The 6,000-nt window shown below is 52.0% G+C and overlaps 1 protein-coding gene across 2 annotated transcripts in view; it reads left to right on the top strand.

Moving 5' to 3' along the window:
* Nucleotides 1-561: 561 nt before the first annotated feature.
* Nucleotides 562-6,000, top strand: part of Nkd1 (NKD inhibitor of WNT signaling pathway 1) — a 90,023-nt gene continuing 84,584 nt past the window's right edge. Inside the window, exon 1 of one of the 2 annotated variants that reach the window (XM_010629197.3) lies at nucleotides 562-691. The gene's annotated coding sequence lies outside the window, so the exon portion shown is untranslated. The remainder of the gene's footprint in view (nucleotides 692-6,000) is intronic. The other variant, XM_010629171.3, reaches the window with a different exon arrangement.

Here is a 6,000-nt window from a genome sequence, read left to right as displayed (position 1 = left end):
CCGGGGCCACCCCCACCCCAGCTCCCGCGACCAAACCCCCAGCCCGCTGCCGGAGCGGTCCTCGCCCGCTCCTCCGAGCTCCTTTCCCTCCCCGCGATCCCGCGCTCCTACTTCTGACCCTAACCCCCTCCCCCTCCTAAGTCCCTGCCTCTACGCTCCCTGCGCCCGCTCTTCACACCCCCAAGTCGTTTACCCCAAGACCTTGCCCCTTCTTTCTGGCTCCAGCTCCTTTTTAGCTCCAGTGCCCACGGCGTCCCCTCTCCTGACCTCAGCCCTCTTCCGCAGTCGGGGCCTCCCGCGTTCCCCCTTCTGATCCCCGACCCCTCCTCCCGGGTACTGCGCCTCCCTCTCCCCCTCTGGATCCGTGCTCTTGGGGTTTCGGTGAATCCCCTTACCCTCGTATTTGCGTCTTTGAGTTACCCCAGCTCTTGAACCCCGTGGACCTCTGAGTGTCTTTGCTCCGCTCTCTGCCACTCCTTCCCCTCACTGGGGTAACTTTCCTTAGGCCGACCGGTGGCGGTGCCCATACTTAGGGTCTTCTTGTCGTCCTGCCCCAGGTGACAGCTTCGCGGTGAGCGCTGCCTGGGCTCGGAAAGGCATCGAAGAGTGGATTGGGAGGCAGCGCTGCCCGGGCAGCCTCTCAGGACCCCGGCAGCTGCGGTTGGCAGGCACCGTTGGTCGAGGCACCCGGGTACGATCCCTACTCTGTCCCTCCCTCTCACTCCTTTCAGCCTCAGAGATAGGTCTCCCCACCTACACACCCCAACTTTTAGCTCCTCCTTAACACAGCACGTAGGTCCAAAAATCCTACTCAGCTGCCCTTGTCCTACAGCATGACCCTGTGCCCTCTGCTTTGGGGGAACCTTGGAGGTCAGGCAGACACCTGTCTCCTGTCCAGTTGGGGGCAGATGGCTGCCTGGGGAGAATGCCCTATGTGAGGAGGTGGCACAGGTTGAGTTGATGGGGAAGTTGGTCTTGCTGGTGGGATTTGAGGACCTGCTCTGACTTCTACCTAGTTTCTGTAGCCAGCATTCAACGCCCCTCCCCAGGGCTGGGGAGGGATTGGAGTTATTGGGTCTAGGGAAAAAGGGGAGGTCATAGGGGTGTCTTGGTGGAAGGCAGGGCTGTGCTGGCCAGGATCCTGTGGCCAACTCCTAGTGTGTGAGTAACTGTGGCATTCATCAGTGCCATCTGCCATCAGAGTGGAGAGCTTAAGGACACAGAGACCCAGCAGAGTCCTTAGTGTGGCCCACAGGAGAGAAAGGGCCTGGGTCTCCAGTACCCTGGGCGGGAGCCTGTGCCTTCACCCAGCTGGTTCCTGAGGTTGGAGTTGTTCCTGAGGAGCAGTTCCTGTGACAGGGGAATGAGTGAGTGCAGCCCCAGATCTTGGCCTGGGACTGGTGTTCACAGATGTCCTATGAGCTCCAGAACTCTGCACGGGGTTTTCAGATGGTCTGCGTAGAACTCGCAAGCCAAGGATCAAAGGATGAATCAACTTTTTGATGTGACATTTAATTTTTTTTTTTTAAGCTTAGAGGGGGAACAGACTGAGTCTCAGGTCCGGTTAGTTCTTTGGTCTTGCCCATGGCTGGGGAGAGCCTGTCGAAGTCTTTAGATCTGTGTGAGTTTCGGTGGTGGGTCCTGGCAGCGGGGCTGCAGGGGCCCGTGCTGGGAGGTGGACCTGTATGCTTGAGCCGTATCCTCTGTGTGGCAGAGAAGTACCCCTCTCCTCCTCTCCTCCACTGCCTGGCTGGGGGTTTCTCTTCTCTAGTTCTTTCTTGGCCAGGTTGGAATTGGAGCTCCTAGCCCCTATCGAAGGTCAGACCTTGGAGGGTTGGGGGGCACTGCAGACCAGCCCTTTAACAGCAGAACTACAAACTTCTCTTTCTTCCTCCACCATCTCTAGTTTTTCATCTACTTATTTACTTAAAGACCAATGAAAATGCATTTTCAGCTGAAGACAGAGGCCAACTGAGTGGATTTCCATTAATCGAGTTTTGGGATTTTTCAGCCTGTTTATTTTTACAAAGTATTCCTGCAGAATGACATTTATTTGCAGTCCCCTTTTTTTCCTTCTTCTTCTTTCCTAAACTGCCAGGCAGCTTTTGCTCCATGCTAGAGGGGAAACTTGAAATACAGTGAGGGCTTACTTCAATTGACTTTTATCTTCAAAGCCATAACAAATGTTACCCGCATGTTTTTGGTGGGTCTCCTTGGCATCCAGTCTGAGAGGATGGCGGGGGGGTGGGGGAAGAGGAAAGAAGGAGAGGAAAACAAAAGTCTGTCGTTTTTAATTAAATAGTAGTGTTCCCAGCAAGAGGAATGCAAGCCAGTAAAAGCTGCCATTGGGGGAAATGAGGGAGGGTGAGGAGGGGGCCCCAGCTTCAGTCTGTGGCTTTGGTGAAGTCATGGAATTTTGTTGCCTGGTTTCTTCCTCCAGCTGAGGACAGTATGAGATGGTGCTTGTCCCCCTTCCTCCCTCGCCCCCTCTCTCAGAGAAACGCTGAGGGGTCATTAATATTTGTTCAAAGCACTTTTGAAGATGTGAAGCATAGAGCCATCAGCATGACACGTGATGGGTGGCTGGAGGGTGGGCCCAGCCATCAAAGACGGTAAGGGGTGGGGGAGTCTCTGCCTCCTTGGGCCTTATTTTTAGTGGCTGGGCTTGAATGCCCGGGTTCCCACCTGCCTTGGTCCAGATGGCTCAGTTTCTGAGTCTGCAGTGGTAGGGAAGATAAGGCTACCCTGGGAGATGGTCATAGTGAGCCCAAGGTGTGGGGCAGCACTGTAGGGAGCCTGTGGGGCAATTTCAGGTGGTGTTCTGAAGGAGTATTTTTAAACTTTAATAGCTACCTTTTTTTCAATTAGAAAAAAATAATTAGGCATCAAACCCATGACTTCGTGGATATGATTGCTTAGGGTGAAGCTAACTTAAAAGAGAGTTTAATATAAAGTTGATTTGAAGAAAAATACTGAGTACAAGTGGTCGGCACAGTGAATGTGGGAATGGGTGTTCAAATTTGGGGACACTGAGGGACAGTGGTGGCCTCTCCTCAGCCCTGCTTCATTTCCTGAGGGCTGTTCACACTGGAGGGGTGGCTGGCAGGTTCTTCCGTGATATCATCAGCATGTAGGAGGGTGTGGGTTCCAAAGTCTGCCAGCTTCCAGGGCTGGCAATGGTCCTTCAGCCAGCCCCAGCCTGTCTCCGGGAGGGCCTGTGTCTTTCCTCCTCCACCTGGCCTGTCACCAAGTGGTTGGGGACACATTAGTGGCTTATCCAACTAACATTAATACTACTGCAGTGACAGCTACTATTTATTAAGTGCCTGTGTGTGTCAAGCGCTTTGCTTACATTATCTTAATCTCCCCGTAACCCTCTGGAGTTGCCTGCCAGCTGGTATGGACTGAGTTTCTCTTCCTTCCTGAAGCACTTTCTAGGAGAGGAAGCCATGTGTGGTGAGGCTCTGTACCAGAGTATGGTCTGGTAGGGGTGCATTGGCTAATTTGGGAGGGGGAACACCAGCTAGCTGTTGAGCTCGTGGAGGTGAGCGTGTTGGTGCAGGCAGAAGTGGAGGAGGCAGGGAGCCAGGGTGCCCCCTTCTCTTGTGAGTCTGAGGAGCTTGGTGAATGTCCAGGACATGTTCTCGTTGCATGCAAGGTCCTGGGCTGGAGAAAGTAACCACACTGCCACTAAGCCTGTCCTCCTAACTGCAGTAATCATTTGAGGTCAGGCTTGTCACCTTGAGTAAACCATTTTGCCATTGTGTACGTTAATTAGCTCCTCTGCAAAATGGGTGTGATATTCTCATCCCTGTTGGAGTTACAGCAGACGACTCTTCAAAAAGAACCTGGGTGGAGATGGAGGTGCATACGAAGGTATTATGAAACCAGAGTTCCCTCTCTCCCACTTGGAGGGACCCAGGCTAAGACCTGGGCTTTTGCCCTTTCCATGACTGTGATAAAGTCCAAGGGCCCATGAGTTCATAGGAGAAAAGTAGGGGGAAAAGGGGAGCATACAGGTATTCTGAAAGAAGAATAATAAACTGAGGTGTGCACTTGCCAGAGAGCCATGTGCTACCCAGAATTAAAAAGTAAAATAAGCACAATCATCTCAAAGAGATAATGGAGTATATTGGAAATGTGCAGCAGCAACAGGCAGTTGGAAGAGAAAGCCAGTTGGAAATACTGGGTTTGGGGAATGCAGTGGGTGAATACAAAAGTTCAATGGATGGATAGAATAGCAGGATGAACTCAGGTGTCGGACAGGACAGAATGGTGATGCAGAACTTCTGTGCCTTTGCACTCGCTCCCATGTGTGAGCACCGTGTGTACACATGTGCATGTGCGAATATACACAGCCAGATTTAAAACACCCTCCCCATAGTACCCCCCATATTGACCCTTTTGTTCTTTTATAGCGGAGCTGCCTGCAGAAATATGCTGTGAGCTGTGGGGCAGGCGAGCCGGCCTCCAGATCAAAGGCAGCTGCCAGGTGGTTTGGTAATTTGATTAGGGGGCACCTAGCACATTTTGATATTTGGGGAAGATGAGGAAGGTGCAGTCCTGGTTGGAGCCTGTGGGGATGTGCGGGGCTGGGTGATGAGATTGGAGGCTGGCCCAGCTGCTGCCCGAATGCTGGATTCCAGGGGAATTACCCTTGAATGATACCACTTGGCACAATTAAAAGGCCCCATGTCTTCACCATATGGAAAGTGTTAGGGCTCCTTACGTGGTTTCAAAGCTATGTGCCGGGAGGTGGATTTGACATTTGAAGTAGAACATAAATTAAGTACTTGGTGTTTCAGAATTAAAAGATGATTTGCTCTGAGGCTGGCAGAAGACTTGGTGTGGAGGAATTCAACCTCTTCTTGCTAGCATCTTGAGTTCTCCACAAAGGTTCCCTTCCCTGTGCCACCAAGGGCATCTTCTGCTTTCTTTAGCCAGCGGAGTGGAGAGAAGAGGCCAGGAAAGCTGAGCTGGGTCAAGTAGCAGTGGGCTGCCAGCTTTCCATAGGTCTGGATCTCCTGGGGGCTGGTGATGCTGTGACAAATCTTTGTGATTTGGGCTCTGGTGGAGGATTCAGGGGCTCCCGTGTCTTTTTCCCTCCAAGGCTGAAGCCCCTGAGCCAGGATACATGTGTGTGCTGGTCCCCAGAATTCAGAAACACTCCTGTGCATGATGGTTTTGTCAAACCACTGTGTGCCCTGCAGAGACTTAGAACTGAGGGGACTTTCTTACCCTCACGGGGGGAGGGTGAGTGTTGGACGTGGGGAGAGGAGGTAGGATGGTGGGAAGGAATCAGCTACAAAATAAATCTTCCCTGTGTCATCCTCTGGGCACACAGTAGGCACTTACCATATTCTGAATGAATAAAGGAGGGAAGGAGCAACAGAAAACATTGTCACCATCTCTGTCTCCTCTTTCCCCATCTGGCTTCTCTCCTTTATTCTGCTTCCTTCCCATTCCATCTTATGAGGTTCCACTGTCCTGAGTGGAAGAGTAGAACAGACCTTTCCTTTAGGCACTCAGTTTAATTGATAACTAGGGAATTATTAATTAATAATGAATGACAATCCGTTCTTTATCGTAGCTCCCTAACCGCCAGGCACTGGGGATATAGTAGTGAGTAAGAGATATGTGTCCCCATCCTCTGTGGCTCCCAGAATAATGAATGAAGGGCACCAAGAAGCAGCAAGGACACAGACACTCGATTAGGCAGTGGTGCTCTGGGTAGGCGGTGTGAGAGGAGTGAGGCCCAGGCTCACTGCTTCCTTGGAACAAGGATGGATGGGTTTGTTGGGAGGCTCCTGTGTGGGATTGGGTGGGGAGGAAATCTTTCTTTGTGCTTGTTTTCCTGGAATCCCTACCTGTGGCCTGCTCTGAGTTACCTGTCCCTCTGTACAGGTATGTGGCTTGGGGGTGACTCCAGCTGCCAGCATACTGATTAACAGTAGTGACACGAACAGTGACTGGGGACATCACTCCAGCTGCTCGAATGAT

This window comes from Fukomys damarensis, unplaced genomic scaffold (assembly GCF_012274545.1).
Source record: "Fukomys damarensis isolate Sample0158 unplaced genomic scaffold, DMR_v1.0_HiC HiC_scaffold_32, whole genome shotgun sequence".
NCBI classification, from domain to species: domain Eukaryota; kingdom Metazoa; phylum Chordata; class Mammalia; order Rodentia; family Bathyergidae; genus Fukomys; species Fukomys damarensis.
Note: the sequence above shows the minus strand (reverse complement) of the source record. Positions and strands in the feature narration are given on the sequence as shown.